The 23,509-nt window shown below is 47.3% G+C and overlaps 1 protein-coding gene across 5 annotated transcripts in view; it reads right to left on the bottom strand.

The window, feature by feature from the left end:
• The window catches only part of SGIP1 (SH3GL interacting endocytic adaptor 1), a 1,273,000-nt gene that overhangs the window by 966,013 nt on the left and 283,478 nt on the right, over nucleotides 1–23,509 (bottom strand). The gene's annotated exons all lie outside the window — the stretch shown is intronic.

The following is a 23,509-nucleotide window of genomic DNA, read 5'->3' as shown; positions in this document are numbered from 1 at the left end:
AGTTGTACGGCTCTGCGTGCATCGTTGGCGTTGAGAGGTCGTCGCTGGAGCTACTTAGAAGCGCCCACGCGCGCGCATCAATTCTGTACACTACTTTCTGCGGCAGGAACGCAGCGCCATGCAAGAAACGGACCACTGGTGCCATGAAACTCTGCCCTGAAAGGGATGACCTTAACCCTAACAAATCAGTTCACAGAAAGGGGAGGATGGGTGGTGCTGCAAGGAAGCGATCACTACTAATGTTTCTTACAGATATATTGTTAGCAAAGGTAAGTAACTTGTGCTTCTGAAAGTAACAGGCTGCCGTACGTAATACCACTGAGTAATTGGCTCACTCCGTAGCCACGGTAGGAGGAGACAGCATGCCAAGGTCAGGTGAGGTGTCAAGACCACGGACATCCCCCAAATCCTCTGCCCAGTCCGCATCATAGTCACACGGTTGTGTGAGAGGGTCCTCAGATGCCTCCCAGTCCTCCCCTTCCTCCGAAGTCTGTGAAACAGGCTGAAAATAAGAAGGACGGACATATAGGAAAAAGGGCCCCATCGGCGTCAGAATCGGCTTCGAGTGACGCCGATCCGGCACAGTGTTTGATTCAGGGCTGAAACTGGGGTCGCCATTGGGGCCGAACTTCTGAGGTGGTGCAGGAGGAGAGGTCGACACCGGTGGAGGTGTTATGAGGTCAATGGGTGTCTCCCGGGATCCGAGCCAAAGAGTCTGGCCACGGCAGTAAAAACCTCTTGCACCTGAGCAGGCATCGCCGGCGGACGCGGAAACGGTGGGTAGGCTGGCGGCGACGTTGCAGGCTCCGCCGGAGCCGTGGGGTGGTACCAACCGCAACCTAATTCGCGTCTCGCTAGAGGAAGTCGAGGAGCGACTACGCTTCTTAGACTTCTTCTCGGAATGCTTCAACTTACGTGACCCCGAGTGCAAAGACTGAGATCCAGAGGAACAATGATGATAGCTCTACGACCATTACCTCGACCTCCTACGGGACCAGATCATTGAGCGGCAAGAAGCAGAATGCCGGACTTCCAGCAAATTTCAGGACAGCTCCCGCAAAGTTTTCGGCGTCATGGCCCGGCAGTTTGGGAACGACTTGGAGTCGTGGTCACGCCCCAGGCAGTAGAGACACACGCGGTGTAGGTCAGTCATCGACATCATGCAGTGACAGTCCCCACAGTTCTTAAAGCTGGGCATCCCTACGACACCAGGAGTCGATAGACTCGAAGTAAATGAGACAAAAGGCCTCGTAAAAAACTCACTCAAAAAGTGACTAAGGGTACTTGCTCTTCCCGGATCTGCACTTGCTGGCGCAGAAAAAGAAAGAACTGACGTCAGAGCGCGTGGGTGCATCTAAGTAGCTCCAGCGACGTCATCTCAACCCCAACGACGCACACGGAGCCCCACAACAAAACCTACCGAAAAGCAGGGGTACTCCTGGCAAAAACTTTCTGGAGCCAGTCTGACACCTGGGGGATAATTCCAAGGTAAGAAATATATCACTACATGTTTCTTTCAGATTTTCATTTTACGTTGTATGTCCCCTTTCTCTCCTTTACAGATTGTTACCAGCTTGTGAGCCCGTAAGTACGGTCATCAAACCCCCTCACAGCACACCTTAGCGTGTGTGCTGATATACTCACTTTTTTACACACGTGGCAAATAATTTTTAGCTCCACTTCACTATTCACATCACGGTCCTGAAGAACGCCTCAGGGAATTATAGCGTGGCTGAACCAGGTCAACCCCTTTTTAAACTGAGATATAGAAGATCATTTTGTCTTCATAAATATCTCACCCTGTTTTTAATATGCCCAAAGGCCCTTAAATAAAGCACTAATCGTCTGGGCACTTTAGAGGCATTTTTAAGACACCCGTTCACACTTTCACAAAAAAACCTGCTCCACTGTAATTAGGTGTTGTAGCAGAGCTGGGTCGGATTCGGCAACCCAGCTGGGAACCCAATGACGACGCATGCCACCAACTAGGTTTGTGGGTGAGGGTTCTTTTAAAAACCTTAATGGTTTCCTGCACTCTAAATATCCAGTAATTCCTCATGGAATAACCTATGAGTACGTCCAAGTTGTTGTATCAATTATCTTTGGGGAACAGGAGGTACTCCTTTTCTTCCTGGTTCCCTCCTTTGTTTATTTTATACATATACACTCATACATGTATGTATTTTTTTTAGGGTACTTTAATGTTTAGTTTTTTTGTTTTAAAGAGCCAACAAGCATCCCAAGGTCCTATTCTGGGTTATTAATACCCCCAAAGCATTCTTGATTAAGTGGTAATTTTACATATCTATTCTAATTGATGCAGAAAAAAACCACACACTAAAAAAATACAAATGGGAGAAGATATTAAACCAAGGCAGTGTATACCTCAGAAAATTAACACCTGCTAAAGGGTATTGCTACACACACAAGCACAAAACATACAGTTTCACATAAGTTCACATACCTACGCACAGAAAACACTTTGTCCTTTGGGCCTGAAGCGTTGCTAAGAAGAGTTTGGAAAAAATAAACAACAAACATTGGTCTCTTTTAAAACTACCAAAATGTTCGGTACTATCCCTAGACGCCTGGATGGCTTTCGACACTATCGAATAGCCATACTTGATGGCGGTGCTCAAACGAATGGGATTTGGACCACAATTTATATCTTGGCTCAGCCTCCTATATACAAACCCACAGGTACAGGTAGTGGTCAACAGTGAGAGGTCACGTTTATTTCCGCTCCAACGTGGCACGAGACTGGGATTCCCCCTAGTCTTTGCGCTGGTTCCCGAGCCAACGGCAGCATGGATCCGGAGAGATCCCATAATACGTGGATTGCGCTGGTCAGAGGACTAGGAGGACAGGCTCTCGTTATACACGGACTATATCATTTTATATATTGCGTCCCTCCGGGCCTCCATAACTAGAACACTAAACATCGTTGCCACGTTCAATCGGTACTCAGGATATACCATCAACTGGACCAAGTCAGTAGTGTTGTCTTCTGTGGGTAGACTCCAAATCTGCCAGTGGATTGTGAGGCACAGGTGGCGACAGTCGGATTTTGATACCTGGGCATCTTTGTAACAGATGATCAGGCATGCTTTTAGTCTCGTAATCTACTACCTCCTCTGGAATGCCTCAAAAGCGATGTTTATTATTGGCGAGCCCTCCCACTCTCACTCCTCGGTAGAGCGGCACTGTTTAAAATTATGGCCTTGCCAAGATTCCTATATGTATTACAAAATACTTAGTTCCTGGTTCAAGACTCATATTTTAATTAGATAGGTGCGCTCCTTCATGTGGCCCACCCAAGGATCGTCCTCATTAAATTGACCCGTAGTTGGTACAATGGAGGGATCGCATTGTCACACATCCAAACGTATTACAGGGCAGCTCAACTCTCAAACATTAACTAATGGGTCCACCAACCATTAACAGAGCCGGTGTACCATGTGGATCGGCTGGTAATGCAACCAAGAGAGTATCTACAGGCACTTTAGACTGAACCACAACGACTCCCGCTTGAGGGCCCTACGGCGGCGACAGTGAACCAGTGGCATATGGCTCTCTCCAAGTTAGGGTGGTAAGCTCACCAAAGCAACACCACTTTGTGAATCCCAACAACTGGGCGCCTCAGAAATAGGAAAAGGTTTCGCTAGGTGGGACTTAATAGAGATTTCGAGGCTGGGTGACCTCCACATGGGTGTAGAGATTGTTTCATTCCAACACGTACAAAAAACATACGAACTAGCCCGGACTGAGTACTTCTGTTACTTGCAGATCTGCCATGTCATACAGGTGGCAGTGACCCAGGGAGCTGAGCTCCTGAAGTCTTCTCCTCTGGAATGTAGACTCCTTGAGTGCTTGGTTGTGTATGCAATAATGACAAGGTAAAGACATGACTCTGCTCGGTTATAATAAAAAGATATAAATAAAAAAATTACCACAAAGTTGTAGGTCTTTGCAAATGTATCCTGTGGCTGCTAAAAGTTAATTTGAAGTAATGTCCCAAAGCTGTCAGGGCACGACAAACAATGAGTGTCTATAATTTCGGCAAATTTACTGGACTCCGAGATGCTGTAAGTCGGAGAACCTGCTGTGTACAGTTCGCCTGTGTCTCAAACCATCCATAACTAGCTGGTAAAACACCTGTGAAGGCATGTTCAGGGCTTGTGACCCACATACCTTGTGCTGACACCAAATACCAGTTTCTGGAATCCCTCCTCACACCACTTCCAAGCTTGCAGGGAAGAGAAAGAACTATTACCTTCCATTTGGAATGAAAATGACTCGACAAAGTTTTGGTATAGTGTGCAATCTACTCAGGGAACAAATCACATAGCGGATTCGCCAAATTAAAAGTTAAAATAGTCACTGTTTGGGTTTTGTAGGTAGAACCGTTTCATGAAACGTAACTTGGCAAATGCTAATGAGTGCTCGCTTATAGGTTAGTTGAGACATGCTACAACAGTGTAATCGATATGTGTAAGACTAAGTGCCTGTCGTTGAGTGCACCCTTTTCTAAGTGGTGCAAGTAATTATACAAATATTTCATGCACCATACCCAGGTATTGACTTTGCTAAGCCTCCTCTTAAGTCAATATGGGTCTGATTGTACTTTTTTTCTCCTATGCAGCGTATATGTCCGGGCATGAATGTATGTCGCCTGTGGTACATACTTAATATATCATGTAGTGCTAAGCATGGGCGAATTTTGCGGATCTCGCGTTCGCGAATTTTGCGGATTTGCGAACTCGCAATACGCAAAATCCGCGAATTCCCGCAGATTTTTTTTTTTGTGTTCGCCCGTGTTTCTGCCAGTTCGCGAGGGTTTTTACAATTTCGCAATTTGCGAACTTACCTGTCGGGTCGCAAGTTTTGCGAACTTGTTGTTTCTACGTGTCCAGCCTGTTTGGGACACTCTTCTTCATCACTGCCACTCTCTGTCACCACTGCCACTCTCTGACTACTCATGCCACCCTCTGGCCCACCCATGCCACCCTCTGTTTCATCACCACACCCTCTGGTTGTCCAGTGTACATTATTTTCGGCAAAGCAAAGCACACCTTCCCTGCCTCAAGTGACCTGAATTAATTTGGGGCTGATTAATGTGTCACAGAATATTTTTTTAGCTGGCACCTGCTTCCTTAGTGCGCCCTGATTAGTGATCTTTTGCACTTGCTCAGTGCTTTCATTGTTGCAAAATTAGTTACAACACCTGCCCTGCCCCAACTGACAATAATGAATTAGGGGCTGATTAATGGATTTTAACTTCCAGCCTGGCTCCTGCTTGTCTCCCTTAGCTGTAATTCAGGACCTTTGTGGCATATGTGTAACTATTCTGAGGTTCAGAGCAGGGTCACATAATAGTTGCAACTGGCAACTGAACTCTGGAGGGGCCCCTCAGGAAGCACTACAGGAAATGGCTACTAATGATGAGCCTGAACTTTTGAACCTGGTAAGTAGTTTCAGTTTTGCTAAGATCGTATTTCTGCAATTTAGCACTTATTCGCGGGGCGCGAAGTTGTACTGGGAAGCCGCGAACTCACGCGAACAGTGCGAGCAAAATCCGCTGCTCGCGGATTTGCGGATTTTGCGGGAGATTCGCGAATCTCGCGGATTGCGAATTTCCCGAAAATCCGCAAAATCCGCGAGCGGAACGGATTTTCCGCCCATACCTGTGTAGTGCACATTTTGACATGTAGTAAGCATGCTCTGTGTGCAAAGGCTATACACACATCGAGGGAATTCTAGGAAATGGTTACCAACTTGAACAGGGCTACAACAATTATGAGCTACAACAAAGTAGAAGCAGGTTGAGTTGACTTCCTTATTAAGAACTTTAATCAATCCCTAGGGGGAAACAGGACCCAGAAGCAATGCAAGGAGTAGTAAGACTCCTATTAAATCCCTGATAAACCCAGATGACTCCATGGTCAGTTGCTCTAAAAAACAAATCTGTACAGCCATTCAAAAGAGCAGACAAGACGCGGCCCCAGGTCCAACTGGAATATCAAATGTACTGTATAAACCAATCCGGCCTTTTGGGCGGACAAACTGACAGTTGTTTTCATCAGTGCCCTCCAACTGGAATCTATTACGGCCTCGTGGAAAGGCTCAATAATCACCCCTATCTTCAAAGAAGGGGACCGCTGCCGCACAAAAAAACTATGGTCGCAATACGTTAACAGATACTGAGGCAAAGTACTTTGCAGGTCCTCTTTTAACAGATCTTCTGTCTTGGGCAAACGATAAGCACTTTATTCTGCCTAATCAATTAGGGTTTGTACAAGGGGACGAGACTGCAGCCAACGTTTTATCCTCGCTGTTAATTAAGGACACGCAAAATTTGAAAATACAGCCTCCATCTTTGTTTTTTAGTGGATTTTAAGTCAGCATCAGACTATGTGCAGCGCAATCTACTTTGGCAAAAACTGACTTCCTGAGGCATCCCCACACAGCTCTTAAAAGCAATACAGCTGTAATATTGAGACACCTGGACAAAAGTAAGGATTAGGGATAGCTCTTTTTTATCCCGGAAAATAGCAGCTCTAAAAATACTAAAGCAAGGTTGTGTGCTTGCAACGTACTTGTTTAACCTTTTCTTAGCAGACACCTAACTCCAGCCCTGGATGGAGTAAATGCACATTCTCCCAAGGTAGGTGGCATACGCATATCAAATCTCTTATAAGCAGATGACATGATACTCCTAACCCAAAATATGCTTACAAAGTATCATTTTTAATGTATGTCTGTATTAAATAGCTAATAGAATGCTGGTAAATGAAGAAAAAAAAGTTATGGAAGTGAGTAAAAAAACAGAAAATGTACAAGTGGTATTTGCAAGGGCAACATCTGGAGTCGGTTAAAAGCTACAGATATCTTGGAGTCCTATTTGATGATAAGGGTACCTTCTTACTGCAAAGGCAGGATTTCCAGAGAAAGTGTAACACATTACTCCTTGCATTCCGTAATTTACAGCGATCCCCAGCGATTCCCCAATATACCTGTCAAGCCCAAAAAAGGTTTGAGTTTGGTCTACAGAGTCAAACCATTGCAAGGAAAGGAGTCTATATTAAAGTATGGAAAAATAATACAATCAACAACTGAAAAACAACTTTCCCTATCCCTTTGGGAAGATGTTCCAAGAAGCACAAGTGCACCATCCAGGCAGTATTTAGGCCTGCGCTGGACAATGTAGGCTTCCGAACACTATGGGAAGGAGAATGGCCCCTAAAAGCATTTAAAAAAGCGATCAACTGTAAGATAAAAAAACTCTGTAATAATAGATAAGTAGGGTCTTTCAGCTAAATCTCATGCATGGATGATTATAAATGAATATAATAACCTTAAGCCTCAGCCCTATCTTGAGACTGGGTGGTCAAGAAAGGAAAAATATCTTTTATATTAGTTATCACATTGGCCTCCTCCCAGGTCATGCACATGCTGCACCCTGGCTCCAGGACACAAAAAGCTCAGTTGTAGAATGTGCAAATCTGGAGAGAATATTAGCCATTGAATCTGTTTTTGCCCAGACCTGCTGGACTAAAGGAAATGTTTGCATAAGGCACCCTTAAATAAGAAAGTAATCCTCTTGTGCAGGCAAGCAGGGATAGTGGAAGGATTTAATCAACATATATCCCAACTCTTTGTATCTCCAGATCCGCCACACACTTGACAGATACAAGGGAGACCTGGAGGAGTTGCCAGAATGTAACCCAGCTGAGGCTAAACTGCTGCTTCATCCATTGGACCATAAGGGAATATCAAGACTCAACAGGGCCCTCCTCATCAAGATATTGAACCCATTTCAAGGTATATGAGCTGAATGAGAAAGTAAAGTCAGTGAGCTAGAGGATTACGAATGGCAAGAGGCCAAAATAGCTGCTCAATCACTTGCTCTTCCCTCCAGTCTACATCTGATTCAGTTTAATTATTTCTTTCATTACTACAGTCCTCATGGGCTGTGGAAAATAGAAAGGTTACCAAGTTCAGCATGCACATATTGTGGTGATTTCACTGTCAATATCTGGGAGACAATACATGATACCCTAGTGAGGATACTACAAATGCGCAATTTTAAAGATCTCCGTGTTATACTTATGGGTGTACATTGGCAGGCATTGGGTTTCTTGTGGCCAAGCAAGGCACTGCTAGATACTAGAGATCTGCTGAGCTGATACCCCGGTATATGTGGTTTTGAGGCATGGATTACTGTTATAAAGCAGCAAAAAAATCTACAAATGGAGGGGGAGGGGGACATTAGAAGGTGTGGGGTCCCTGGTCATATGGGGATACAGACACTGGTTATGCTGGACTTTAAACAACATACCAAAAGCTCCACTGTTAGAAAGGCAGCTCTATAATTTCGGGGTATCACCCGGTTGCTGTATTTGGTGCCAATGTTTTATGTTTCAAATTATTTTATATAATCTACAATATATATCACAAAATTAATTTTCTTAGGCATTTATTATCAATCATTGATGCATTATGGATGTATCCAGCTAGAATAGTAAATGCTATTATGTTTTTATTGAACTTGGGAGATTACTTTGTATTTATACAGTTATTTATTAATGTTTGGTTCTCTTTTTGTTAAAAATGCACTGTCATTTTAACATTTTAATAACGAACATGCATTTCTCTGTAGGGTGAGTAATCTCAGCGTTCAATATCATGATCGCAGTCTGCCCTCAATGGCTATGATCAAGTGACTCTCAGTAATGCAAATTGAGTGTGCATCATTACACAATGTATAAAAACTAAAAAATGGCGCAGTAAACGCTGTCTGTGATCAAGGGCTGGAGAGCCAGAAACGCGTCGTCGCAGGTTGGGAACAATAAAGATTTCTCGCCTGAATTAATGCTGCATAGGTCTGAGTCTCCTTCTTCACCAGGGGCTAACTAAGTGGTTGGAGTGTTTCCTTTGGAGATATATATATATCAGACAAAAGCGGTTCCATTTCCTCGGCATCAGGCGCTACAGAACCGGGTGCGTTACCCTCGCGGTCGAGCCCCACCGCATTCCATGTCCACAAAACCTCCACAGCGGAAGTAATAGGGCCGCACACCAGCAGACATTAAATCACGAAGAGTTTATTTTCCAAGAGTGTTTCTGAACACAGCATGAAACAAAGCCCACGCGTTCCGGTATCTCGTAATACCTTATTCACGGCTAATCGTTACTTGTGTAGGATTGTTTTTTTAAACATTCAAACAGGAATTACTTGTTACATCACTTCTGTCTATTCGGTTTCTCCACATTGCATCCTGGGAGTTGTATTTTCTTATTAACAATCTATACATTATTTACAAAATCATCACATCGCAATGTACTTTTTTTTATATATGTGCGTAATTTTTCTTTTTGCCGAGTTCCCTTTGTTTATTTGTATCGAACCATTAAATCTATGCATTGCCTGTATTTACCAGACGAACAAAAATCGAAATTAAACTATGGATATCCTCCTCCCTCTAGTGGGACTAGTCACTTTCTTTTATGTTCTTTGCATCACACCAGAAACCATTGTTTTATAGTGTTATATATATGAGCAATAGTAGCTTCTAATGATCTCGCATGTCACGGCATTGGTGTGAATGCGTTATCAAATACTTTGATGGATTGGATATCGCCCTCTAGTGGGCCCATTGAAACATTGCACTAAGCATAAAAACATTTTGGGTCCTATGAAACAGATGGGAACTCTGTCCATTTTATGGTACTTGCGGTGTCTCATTAAATAGAGAAGCTATACTCTAATATTTACAAGTGTATATACAGTTCTTCTGACCGATTCAACCCATACGGAGTCATTGTTCTTAGATTTAGGATGTGTCGTGATTCCCTCTGGTGCAGTTTTTTCAGGCTGTTTCCACCTTTTTCGTTTGGTGGGATGGTTTCTATCCCATAAAATTTCAAAGCTTTCCAGTTTGCATTATGATGGCTTTCCATGTGCTTTGCAGCCGCGTGGTTTCTGTCTTTGTTTTTGGTTGCACGCACATGTTCCAATATGCGTTTTTTTAAATCGCATATGGTGCTTCCCACATATTTCATCATGCACGGACATCGTGTATTGGCTTTTGTAATTAGTTCTCTTATCTGCCACATTTTGTTATTTGCCATCATCACTTCTGCTGTTGGTTTGGCAATTTCGCATACTTTGCAGTTGTGGCATTTTTTGAAGCCTTTTGTTTTGAGCCATATATTTTTTGAAGATTTGGCTTTGAAGTGACTGTGCACCAAACTATCCTTTATGTTTTTCGCTTTCCGATACGTAATTACCGAATGGGGCCCCATTTTTTCTCCAATGGAAGTATCCAGTTGCAGAATTTTCCAACTTTTTTTTGGTACATTCGCAATTTGGTTTGATTCCAAGTTGTAATCTGAAATAACCCTAATGGGCTCCTCTTTGCTTTCTGAATTGTTATTTTTGGCAGTTAGACATTCCTGCCTGGTTTTTTGATTTGCCCTGTTCCAGCATTTGTTTACAGTTGTTTTTGCATATTTTCTTTCTCTGAAACGTTTTATTGTTGTGGCACTGTTCTTTTTCCATTCATCTTCCTCACTACAAATTCGTCGTAACCTTAAGAATTCTCCATAAGGTATATTTGTTATTTGGGATGGTTGTGGAAACTTGTTGCTTCCAATGTGGCATTTGTTGCTGTTTTCTATGTAAAGTTGTTTCTAAGATTTTATTTTTTACATAGATCTCCACATCTAGAAAGATTCCTTTTTCATTGCTTATTTCACAGGTGAAATTTAAGTTCGGTGTGCTAGTGTTCAGGAGGTTGAAGTATTCCTGGAATTCTTCTTTACTTCCTTCCCAGATGATTAGGAGATCATCTATGAATCTCATCCATTTCACTATTCGCCTGGTATATGTGGCATTACTGATGTTACATGCTCTCTCATCTTCCCACCATCCCATAGCTAAGCACGCGTAACTGGGGCTAAAAGAAAACCTCATTGCTGCTCCGTTACGCTGTCGATAAAGATCCTCACCAAAGAGGAAGATATTGTTCGTGAGGCATAAGGTGATCATGTCCATCAACATGGTGTTCTGTGCCTTAAAATAGTATGTTTCTGTCTTGTAAAAAGTACTGGCAAGCTTGTAGGCCCATATCGTTATCAATGTTTGTATATAGTGCAACCACATCCATGGTTATCAGGAGGTAATTTTCTTTCCATGTCACATCCTGCAATGTCCTTAGGAGATCAGTTGTATCCTTGATTTAGGATTTGAGGTTTGCCACATACGGAATTAGAAAATGATCAATGAAATTGGCCATAGGTTCTAATAAAGAACCCTTTGCAGATATAATAGGTCTTCCTGGCGGTTCCTTCTGATTTTTATGCAGTTTTGGGAGGAAATATATAGTGGCTAAAATTGGAAAGTCCACAGTGAGATATTTTCTTTATTCTTCATCAATTAATTTATCAGACAACCATCCTTTGAGTTTTCCATCAATTTTGTTTTTATTTTCCGTAGTTATATTTTGATTCAGTTTTTCGCAGTATTGGTCATCAGTTAATTGTTGTGCAGCTTCCTTTATATACAGTTTCTTATCCCACAGGACTACATTTCCTCCTTTGTACGCCATTTTGATTTCCACTTGATGGTCACTCGCTAGTTTTTCCAAGGTCTCTCTCTCAAACTTTGTTAAATTGTCTTGATATTTTGATTTTTTTATGTTATACAAGTCATGGATTACTGCTTCTTGAAAAACATCTATTTTATTTCCTGGTGACAGTTGTGGGTAAAATCTTGGTTTAGTTTTTTTTCCACAAAAAAAATGTTTTTAAAAAAATTGAAATTGTAATATTTGTTTTTTTTATTTTAATTTTGTTTAATTTATATATATTTTATATAGCAGGCAATGATATCCTATGGAAGGAAATTCAAGTTACTGGTAAGTATGGTAAAAATTACTTTTCAGGGGCAGTACTGGGCTGAAATATGCAGTACTGAGGTCTCTCCTGATAACAGGTGAGTAAATCAGAATTCATAGTTCGGCTGATTTTAGGTGAATACTTTAAAGTTCTAAAACTCCACACTTAGAAGAATTTCCAAGAGAAACCAGTCAATGTTAGCCTATGAAAGGAAATTCAAGTTACTAGTAAGTATGGTTAGAATTACTTTTGAGGATCAGTACTGGGCTCAAAGATGCAGCACTGAGGTCTCTCCAGATAACAGGTGAGTAATCGGAATTCATAGTACATCCAGTAAGCACCACAGAGATGCGTAGCAGAGAGATGTAAAAAGGGGCACGGCATGCACCACCTCTCTGCAACGCAACGCAGTGGGTCTTCCTGGAAGCACCTGGTGGACTACTTGGCCCCCATGGTCCCTCAGGTTTGAAGTTGAATTTTTTCCCCAACTTAAAACGTGCCACAGGGCGTGTTTGCACACATCACGTCAGGCCCAGTCCCCTCCCTTCACCACTGTGCAAAAGCGCCCTGTCACCGTTTTAAGTTGAGAGATGAAGTCCCCTTCAATCGTAAGGATCCCTAGGGTCAAACTAGCCCACTCGGTACCTCGGGCCACTTCCCCTTCCCCCGGGGCGGCCCGTCTTTTTTTTTATTATTTGGGGAGGGGGGCCGCGTGGCCCCCCTCCTGGGCCACTTCTAGCCCCGGGACCCTATCCCCGGAGCTGGCCCTCTTCATTGGGGACCGTGGGGGGGTCCCCAATCCCCCCACGGTCCCTGCCGGCTCCCCGCGTCCTGCAGAAGCCGGCATTGCTTTTCTACATGGGGAGCAGCTAACATGCTGCTCCCCATGTAGAAAAGCAATCGTCTTTGGTTTTTAGAAGAGAGCAGGTTTCCTGCTCTTTTCCAAAAACCGAAGCAGTTTGCTATGGTAGGGCGGGAGCCGAGAGGCTCCCGCCCAACCATAGCAAACTACAGTGTGCCGGGGGTAGGCACCCAGGAACACTGCAGCAGCCGGCCCTGGAGGGTGGCGGTCCCCAGGCCCACCACAAGATTCCAGGAGGGGTGCCGCGTGGCCCCCCTCCCAACATTTAAAAGCCCCAGGGATGGGGGTCCCCGGGGCTGGGGGGTCCGTCACGGACCCCCTAATTTAAAAATGTAGTGCCTCGGGGAGGGTGGAGGGGGTGGGGGGGACAGTTTAAAAAAAAAAAATTATTTAAAAAAAAAAAAGAAGCCCCGGGGCATGGCGGTCCCCGGGGCTGCGGGGGAGCTCACAGCCATCATCCTGAAACTTTCAGGATAGGAGCGGGCCATCTTCTAGGAGAATTTCGCGAAGATTCGTCAACATGGCGCCAAAGTTATTCCAAATAGAACTTTGCAGATTTCCTATGGAAACTAGGCCCTAACTGTTAGAAATGGGGTAGCCAATTCTACGGGGGGGTTGCATGGTGCAGGGTGGGCAGGCCAAAATCCTGAGGACATGTGTGAAGCATCCACAAAGTACACAGACGACACCCCAGGCACACCACAAAAAGAGGCACAACACCAGTTCAAATGGAAAAGAATAACTTTTATAGTGTCTCAAATTGCCAACAGAAATTACAGTAATCACAATGCTGCGCCAACTGGCGCCAGGGCCATATATACACGGGGGATTATTTACAGGGTAACTGAAAAAGGTAAGTCGATCAGTTTCCAGGCTGTAGGGAAAAAAACATAAAGCCACATCATATGGCATAGAACATCAGTAGGCATATACCAGCAGGCACTCCAAATAAAAATAAACATTAGGCATAATGCACAGTATGACCTGCATTAGCGTCTCCTGCAAAAACAACAATAGGGGTACAACGTTAACATCAGGCCTAGACAGGCATGATCAGAATAGCCTTAGCCCCCTATGCCCAAAATCAACAGAAGTGAGGCAACTGGAGGTACACCAAAACAGGTCAGGCATGAATCATATAAGCATAGGGCCTAATCGGCATCCCAATGTCACAAGACCACATTAGACAGGGTTAGTAGCCCTCGTCGCATGAAAGGTCAACCATATTCCTGGAGGCACTAACCACGCACCCAAATCACCAGGGGCCTACACACACTAGCATTCCAATAGGCGTCCCATGCATACCAAAAGGCCTAAAGGGGAAGTATCATGACTTTAGCATTTGGTCGAGTTGCCGAGGGGCATAACCATATGTCTCAGAGCACATTATGCACCAAATCAGGAATGTAAGGGAAACCTCATGGCGTAAACAATAAGGGCATCACAGGCGCCCCTAAGCGCCCCAATGTCGTAGGTCCTCAACAATGCCCCCTTCACTGTGCAGGTTGGGCTCAATGTATCCGCCTACCAGTCGGCTCCACTGCGTAGTCATGCAGAGTCTCTACATTCATGAATGCCCCCGCGTCATGGCAGCTGCCGCTACCTGCAGTGCAGCTGGGTTCCGCCGATCAGGCAGGGAGGCATGAGTCACGTCGGAGCCCCTCCCTGGGGCTCGGGAACACTCTACGGCGCCTCCGATGCAGCTGCCCACTGTCAGACAGGGGCAGCTGTGAGGATCTGTCTGGGCAAAGGGGGCGGGGACCGGTGATGTGCCCCGACACACCCCCTCCTACTCCTTGATGGGCCCCACTCACTGGCTATTCCCACGGGGTCTCAACTCTCCTCAGAAGCTCCGGTTCTCTCCCGGACGGCCGCTGGTTCTGCGGGGCTCTCCCCTCCTCACGGAGCCCCGCGGGCTCTTCCGGGCACTTCTTAACCAGCGGAGGCGGGGTAGGCTCATGCCCTCCGTACTCTCCTCTCCTCACCTCGGCAGCTTCACCCAGGTCCCTCCAGGTCTTCTGATGCCTTCCCGTTCCTTATCGGGCCAATCGGAGCCCGGCCCTTGGGAGGCGTAGCAGCCTCAGACAATGGCTGCGCAGCGCGGATGGGGGTGCGGCCGATGACGCAGCCGGCGCCCCAGTCAGGTGATGCCGCTCTCTCTGGCTTCCTCCGGCACAGCGCGACTTCCAGCAATACCGCGGTTGTCCTCCCCAGGCTTCGGGGGCCGCGGCGGTGCAGTGCAGACTGCACAACCTCTTCAGGGGCCGACCCAGGGCACACGGCAGGTCGAGCGATGCAGCACTTCCCTCATCAGCGACCCTGAGGTCCCGGCAGTGATAACAGACACGGCGCTTCCCCATGGACAGCACAGGGGGCCGCAGCGGTGAGTTCCTGGTAGCGATGAGGGGTAGGTTCCCTCCGTTATGAATAACTCTACGCGAGATAGGCACTTGCTCCTGATGCAGGCAAACGCTGGGTGGGCACCCGCTCGGATTTAGGTTGGCAGTAGTGGGGAATCACGCGGGGTAGGCACCCGCAGCGCATCTCAGAAGGACAGCTCTCCTGGCATCACGGCAACACAGATTAGACCGGGGCATGCAAAGCGCTTAGAAGCTACACAGCGCTCATAGCAGTCAAGCAGCTTAGGAGGCAACAATTCACTTAGCATAGCGCTTTGGAAACAGCAGTTCAGGCAGTAGCCCTTTCAGCAGTGCGGCGCTTCGCAGGGCAACAGCATCTTCACGGCACAGCACTTTAGGAGTATAGCGCTTAGGGGTGCAGGCAGTCCCAGCAGCAATTCCCAGGGGCCCCAGGGTAACGCTCGTCACCTCCTGGGGGGTCCAGTCCAGCCCAATACAGTGCTCTCCTCAGCTTCAGGGGCTTTTAGATGTAGCGCTCGTGTGGCGCAAGGTCCCAGCAGCCTCAGGGACCTAGGCTGGCGCTCCTTCTGGGGCCAGGTGGCAGAGCAGCAGGCACTACTGGGCCAGGTAAGCAGTCAGTGGGAACTCATCAAGACAGGGCAGTAGGTTTTAACCATCCTCCACTGTAGCGTGGCCCTCCTGTACAGTAACCTGTACTCCAGCAGTGGGGCTTTCACTGGCCCTGGGGACAGCAGAGGGGTGTTAGTTGGGTGCAGGGTCCAGCACACAGGCCCAGTGGCAGTATTCCCTGGCAGCAGGTCCCCTCAGGTTCCTGTTCTGTCCCTGTCCCTGCTCTGACTGAGCACATGATGGCACAGCCCCCTTACTTATATGCCCCTCACCCCACGTACCAGGCAGTGCCAGAAGCTTCTGGAATCCTCTGGGGAACTGGTTCAAACTGGCTCAGGGGGAGGAGTAGAGCACCCTGGGTGCCAGGCTTTCCCTCCAAATGCTGGAATGGCTGGGTAACACACAACTAGACAGCTAACCTACTGCAGTCAGGAGGCACAACACATAGCCATGGCATCCATTTTAAATGCATTTCACCAGGGTGCATTTCCACAATGGGGGGTTAATAGGTGCACACACCATTGCATTACATTTTCACATTAAACAGGGCATCTCACACCACACATGGCCTATATACGTCTTTACCATGGGGGAGACATCCTAAACAGGGGGGTGAAAATCGAACAATTTTGGGGGAAAATGGGCCAAGTCCAACACTACTCCCTGCCAGCCAAAAGCCAGGGTAGACCGATCATTGCCTTTATGTGCAGCCCTGCTTGGGGCGAGAAAAGGTTGTCTCAGGCCAGCAACTACAGGTGCACCTGCAGTTTCTTCTCCACTCTGGAACCCAATGGTTTCCTTTCTCAAACCTCCCTTCACCAACCAAACCACCCCCCTGGTGTTCTCAAGTGGGATGTGGCCAGGCCTGGCCACTAGGCCATCCAGATGTCTCTGGCCCTTGCTCTAACAGAGTGGGAGGCTTTAGCTCCAGGCCCGTAGTACCCTTTGACCACTCTCCTCCTACCAAACTGCCACTGGTCCTCCCACCTGGGGTCCGCACCCTCAGGCTGACCAGCCACCAGGGGATCGGCTCTCCTCCCCCTACCTCTCCTTCTGTGGTTCCGCTCTCTCCTATGCGGGGCACCCTCAGAACACCACTCTCTCCCCAGCCCAGGGCCTTGACCCGGCAACTGATTCCCCAACCTAGAACCTAAACCGTTAGGTTGAACCGGTGACAGGGGCGAGTCCTCTCTCCCCCTGCACCCTCTCCCAGAGTGCCGCACCCTCCTACCTGGAGAAGTAACCCTGGAAGTCAAACGAGTAGGAACCTTGATTACAAGTGCCCTACCCTCCAGGTGACGCAACCCCTGAACCTGGCACCCCAGCCTAGAATCTAAACCCTGAGACTGAGCAGACCCCCGAACCTCTGGAGCTTTGATTACAGATGCTCCGGGTCCTCCTGACACGAAGGGATCCCTTTCACTGGAAGGCACATCAGGACAGCCGAGGCTCCCAACCTGGAGTTCCCTTCGGAAACTCTCCAGGCCCTGTGATTGCGGTTGGGGCAGCTCGGGACACCGCCCCGTCTCACTCCATCCTGTAGATAGGATGTGAGGCCCTACAACCCTCTCACTTCCCTGGGACCTAGCTGGGTCATTCCTCACCTCTCCCGCCTCGCTGGTTCGGAAGATTCCTGTACCACTCCCTTCTGGATCACTCCCCGATGCATTCTCAGACTCTTTGGCACTTACCCAAAGGTCTGCGTCCCGTGCAAGTTCCCTGGAGTCTGAGAACCCACACTGCAACAGGTGGTTGTGCAGACTTGGGAAACAACCCCCTCTGCATGTGCTCCCTGATAACTGCATGGCACAGCCCTTCACAATCCTCCACTGCGCTGCTCACCACCCAATCCGCCAATGCAGTCCAACACACCTTCGCAAACTCCCCCCAGGACTGGCGGGACAGCTTTCCCCTGCCTCTGAATACCAACCCGTCCCCTCTTCCTGGGAATCGGGCACCGTCTCCTGGGCTCTGGGAGTGGGATTCCCTGCACTGGAACCACTGTCGCTGCCTCCACTGGATCCCACCCTACCTGGTGAATTCAGACCACAAAAACCACTCTCAGGGGACGACCTACCCTCCTGAGCTAGTCTCTCCCTGGCGAAGGACCTCTCTGCCTCCGCAATCCTCTCCTGTGCTAGGACCTTCTCAGTCTCTAGCCTTCTCTCTTCCACCCTCAGCTGCGCTAACTCTTGGCATGCTCCAACCTGAGCTTCTCCAGCGCCAGCTGATGCTCCCTTTCTTCCCTCCTATCTACCCACTCTTCTGGGGAAAGGGATGGGGCAGTGCCCCAGGGCTGGACCCAGCGCCAGACTCACTATCCATGGTGTCCTCATTGGCTACTGGCATCTCCGCCCTATAAACTTCCTCCTCAGAGTCACCATCCTCCAGGGTTATGGACTGGGAGCCCTCCCTCTGGTCTCTACCAAATCCATCCTTTAAATACACAGAGGGGTAATACACAGGGCTCTAAGGGTTCCCCCCTCTTGAGGGCCTCAGAGAAACAGCTCCCTGTGAATGTCGCCTACTGGGGGTATCGCTCTCTCTCGGCAGAAATACAACACTTCCTGCTCGGGGTACTACATGAGGTAATCCTCATCGTAAACCACCTGGGACACACCACCCACAGTGCAACAGGGGGGACACAATTCAAAACAACCCTTTTAGGAAGAAACAATAATCAGAAAGAATCCCCAAGAAGAACTGTGATTACTCTTCAAAGCTCAATTTGCAGAGCGACCGGTTGTCGCTGTGGTACTGCGCAAACACAAGTCCTATCCCACCGCTGCCACCAATGTTAGAAATGGAGTAGCCAATACTACGAGGGTAGCATGGTGCAGAGGGGGCAAGCCAAACTCCTGAGGAAATGTGTGAAGCATCCATGCAGTACACACAGACGACACCCCAGGCACACCACAAAAAGAGGAACTACACCAGTTCAGATGGAAAAGATTAACTTTTGTATGGTCTCAAATTGCCAACAGAATCACAGTAATCACAATGCTGCGCCAAGGCAATATATACACGGGGGATTATTTACAGGGTAACTGAAAAAGGTAAGTCCATCAGTTTCCAAGCTGTAGGGCAAAAAACAAAGCAACATCATATGGCATAGAACATCAGTAGGCATATAACAGCAGGCATTCAGCATAAAATAAAACATTAGGCATAACGCACAGTATGACCGGCATTAGCGTCTCCTGCAAAAAGAACAATAGGCATACAACATTAACAACAGGCCTAGACAGGCATGATCAGAATATCCTTAAACCCCCTATGCCCAAAATCAACAGCAGTGAGGCAACACGAGGTACACCAAAATATATCAGGCATGAATCATATGAGCATTGGGCCTAATCGCTAGGCAGGGCACCCCAATGTCACCAGACCACATTAGACTGGGGTAGTAGCCCTCGGCGCATGAAGAGTCGACCATATTCCTGGGGGCACTAACCACACACCCAAATCACCAGGGGCCTACACGCACTAGCATTCCAATAGGCGTCCCATGCATACCAAAAGGCCTAAAGGGGAAGTCTCATGACTTTAGCATTTGGTCGAGTTGCCAGGGGGCATAACCATTTGTCTCAGAGCACATTATGCACCAAATCAGGCATGTAAGGGAAACCTCATGGCGTAAACATACAGGCCATCACAGGCGCCCCTAAGTGCCCCAATGTCGTAGGTCATCAACAATGCCCCCTTCACTGTGCAGGTTGGGCTCAATGTATCCGCATACCAGTCAGCTCCACTGCGTAGTGATGCAGAGTCTCTACATTCGTGAATGCCCCCACACGTGGCAGCTGCCGCTACCTCCGGTGCGGTACAAAAGGGGGTGCAGCAGGGTTCCGCCGATCAGGCAGGGAGGCATGAGTCACGTCGGAGCCCCTCCCTGGGGTTCGAGAACACCCTACGGGGCCTCCGATGCAGCTGCCCACTTTCAGACGGGGCAGCTGTGAGGATCTGTCTCGCCAAAGGGGGCGGGCACCAGTGATTTGAACCGACAGACCCCCCTCCTACTCCTTGATGGGCCCCACTCACCGGCTATTCCCAGCGGGGCCTCGACTCTCCTCAGAAGCTCCCGTCTTCTCCCAGACGGCCGCTGGTTCTGCGGGGCTCTCCCCTCCTCACAGGAGCCCCGCAGGCTCTTCCCGGCACTTCTTCACCAGCGGAGGCGGGGTAGGCTCCCGCCCTCCGTACTTTCCTCACCTCGGCAGCTTCACTCGGGTCCCTCCGGGTCTTCGGATGCCTTCCCGTTCCTTCTCGGGCCAATCAGGGCCCGGCCCTTGGGAGGCGCGGCAGCCTCAGCCAATGGCTTCGCAGCGCAGGTGGGGGCGCGGCCGATGACGCGGCTGGTGCCCCAGTCAGGTGACGCCGCGCTCTCTCTGGCTTCCTCCGGCCCACGCGACTTCCAGCAATACCGCGGCAGCCCTCCCCAGGCTTCGGGGGCCGCGGCGGTGCAGTGCAGACTGCACAACCTCTTCAGGGGCCGACGAGATGCACACGGCAGGTCGGGCGATGCCGCACTGGTTTCATCAGCGACCCCGAGGTCGCGACTGTGATAACAGACACAGCGCTTCTCCATGGATAGCGCAGGGGGCCGCTGCGGTGAGTCCCCGACAGTGACTAGGGGTAGGCTCCCTCCGTTATGAATAAAGTCACGCGAGGTAGGCACTCGCTCCTGATGCAGGCAAACGCAGGGGTGGGCACCCGCTTGGATTTAGGTTGGCAGCAGGGCGCAATTACGCGGGGTAGGCACCCGAGATGCTTCTCAGTAGAACAGCTATCCTGGCATCATGGCCACACAGATTAGCCCGGGGCATGCAAAACGCTTAGAAGCAAAACACCAAGTCAACCTGCCGTAGAACTGTCTGCACTCTACAAGTACCGTTGAACTTAATTCTACCAACGCTAGTTCCTCCTTCACAAAAGAGGGTGTGTGTATTATGGTTTATGAAAGGGACCTCTTCCTCACATACTTCCAGCTCTGTGCTATTGATGACAAAGTTAGCAGGGATTTTTCATACTACTTGTGTGTCTGATCTGAGCCCTCATTCTTGTGCATGAATATACTATGTCGGGCGGGATTGGACTTTACTCCTATTACATGGTCTCTAGTGATGAAGGTAATGTTTCATTCAGGGTCACGTTGTCTGTTCTGGTCCCTTCACCAGCTTCAGGCTTTTAACTGCCAACCATGATTTTAAACTAGCCCACAGGTAACTACCTGCAAGCACTTATATAGGTGTTTTAAAGTATATGACTGTGCAACAAAAAATTAGTATTATTGACTTTTACGTTGCATTCAATATGCAACTGATAAATTAATTTGTTAACTAGTTTAAAATGAGATGCAAAAGTGTGTTTATTAACATGAATTAGTTATGCCACATTTATGGAAAACTCCATTTTGGATAACATGGATGCTGTTTCTGTCATTCCTGCATTAAGATCTCCCAAGAGTTTCTCCTGTGCATCTTCTCTAACCACATGCTCTGCAGGAGAAAAGACAGCTGATGTAATATTTTTTCTTAAAGTATTATGTTATGTTATTTTACACTTATAAAGCGCGAACTGTCGCTCCGAAAGGAGCATCCTGGCGCCTTAGGAAATAGGGTGAGTGTAGTGAGAGAGCGCTAGATTGCATTCAGCACGTATGAGTCTGCCAAGTTAAATATCCAATTTTTAAGTCTCTTCCTAAAAATGGACTCCGTGGCCAGCATTCTCAAGACATTGGGCATGGCGTTCCATGCTTTGGAGGCCAAGACAGTATATGTTTTTCCACCTTTCCTTTTCAGGAGAAATTTCAGGGTGCTCGCGAGGTTGTGCCCTGCTGACCTTAGGACTCTGCTGGGATTATAGCGGGTGAATCTGTTTGCTAAATACTTAGGACCGATATTATTTAGGGCTCTAAAAGTGGTCAGTAAAATTTTTAAAAGAATTCTTTTGTGGATCGGGAGCCAATGCAGAGTTTTAAGTGCTGCGGATGCTGAAGATTGCCTAGGGAGTTTGAGTACCAGCTGGGCGGCTGCATGTTGAATACTCTGTAATTTCTGCAGAGTTTGTTTTTTTGCTCCTGCCATCAGCCCATTGCAGTAATCGAGACGTGAGAGTATCAAGGAAACTGCAACAGACTTTCTAGCCTCAATAGGCAAGAAGTCAAAACATTTCTTCAATGATTTTATCACACTAAAACAGCAGCCAGCTAGGTTTCTCACATGTGGGTCAAAAGATAATGAAGAGTCATAGAGGATGCCCAAGTTCCTTGCCGACTCGACTGCAGAAGGCGGGGCGGTGGTGCCCTCAGGCCACCATTTGTTTGGGCAAAACTCCACATTTTTCCCCATGGGCAGGATTTCCATTTTGCTTGAGTTACATTTAAGATGGTTATTATCCATCCACCTGAAGATCTCCGTCAGGCAGGTTTGGAAGTTTCGTTCTGCTTTGAAAGAATTTTTATCCAGGGAGACAATCAGTTGGGTGTCATCTGCATAAGAAGTGACACATATGCCATATGACTCAATGATGGAAATGAGGGGCATCATATATAAATTAAAAAGAAGGGGACTCAAGATCGAGCCCTGGGGTAATCCTGCATTAATTTGTTTTTCCTTAGAAAGGAAAGAACCCAAAGATACAACTTGTGTTCTTTCCGAAAGGAACCAACTGATCCAGTTGAGGGCACCATCAATAATGCAGACACTTCTCAATCTATCGAGGAGTATTTTGTGGGAGATTGTATCGAACGCCGCCGATAAGTCAAGTAATATCAAGACGGCATTCTTTCCCTCATCTTGTAAAAATTTAATGTAATCAGTCTGTTCCAATAAAGCAGTTTCCGTTGAGTGCTTAGGCCGGAATCCCGATTGTTTATGATGCAGAATATGATTCTGTTCAACAAAATTGTAAAGCTCTTGATGGACTATAGCTTCTGTTATCTTACCCAGAATTGGTAAGAGAGAAATGGGTCGGAGATTCGCTAAGTCGACTGGACTTTTGTTTTGGTTCTTCATTAATGGTTTGACGATAGCTTTTTTCCAATCTTTAGGTACCAGGCCAGAGCTCAGGGAGTTATTGACGATTTTATTAATGTAGGGGTTGACGGTATCCACGATTTGGTGAAGAATGAAGGGGGGGCATGAATCCAGGGGCGAGCCCGATTTACAGGATATAATGGCCTCCCTAGTACAAACGGGGGTGGCAGGCCTGAACCGTCTAAGGGGTTCGTGTGACATAGTCGAGATTTCATTGATTTCCTGTGGATTCAATAAGGTTGTTTGGGGGAAATTATTCTGAATACGGCTTATTTTTTCCTCAAAATTATCTGCGCTCTGATCGCAAAGCACCTGTGAGGGAGGAATTTCCGTTTGCAACACTTTCGGATGAGTAAAATATTTCATTATATTAAACAAGGTTTTTTGTTTTTGTTGTGCTTCAGAAATTTTTGCAGTGTAATAATTTTTCTTGGATATTTTTATGCTTGCGAAATATTCTTTCCTTTTTTTTTTTTTTTACAAAGAGATCCTTTGCTACAGGATCATAGTTCTTTCTCCACTTCCTCTCGCCTTTCTTACACTGAAGGTGAATTTCTGAAAGAGCTTGAGAGTACCATGGGGCGCTCATCTTTTTAGCTTTATCATCTCTCCTAAAGTGTTTCGGAGGGACTAAATCATGAGTAGTAGACTGCATCCAGGTGTGGAATTTGAGAATCTTGTTCCACATCACTAGTCAAACTCGGTATTTGGGCTAGGGCCGTTTG

The sequence above is a fragment of the Lissotriton vulgaris genome, chromosome 1_1 (assembly GCF_964263255.1).
Source record: "Lissotriton vulgaris chromosome 1_1, aLisVul1.2, whole genome shotgun sequence".
Lineage (NCBI taxonomy): Eukaryota > Metazoa > Chordata > Amphibia > Caudata > Salamandridae > Lissotriton > Lissotriton vulgaris.
The sequence above is the reverse complement of the archived record's forward strand: the minus strand, read 5'-3'. Positions and strand labels throughout refer to the sequence as shown.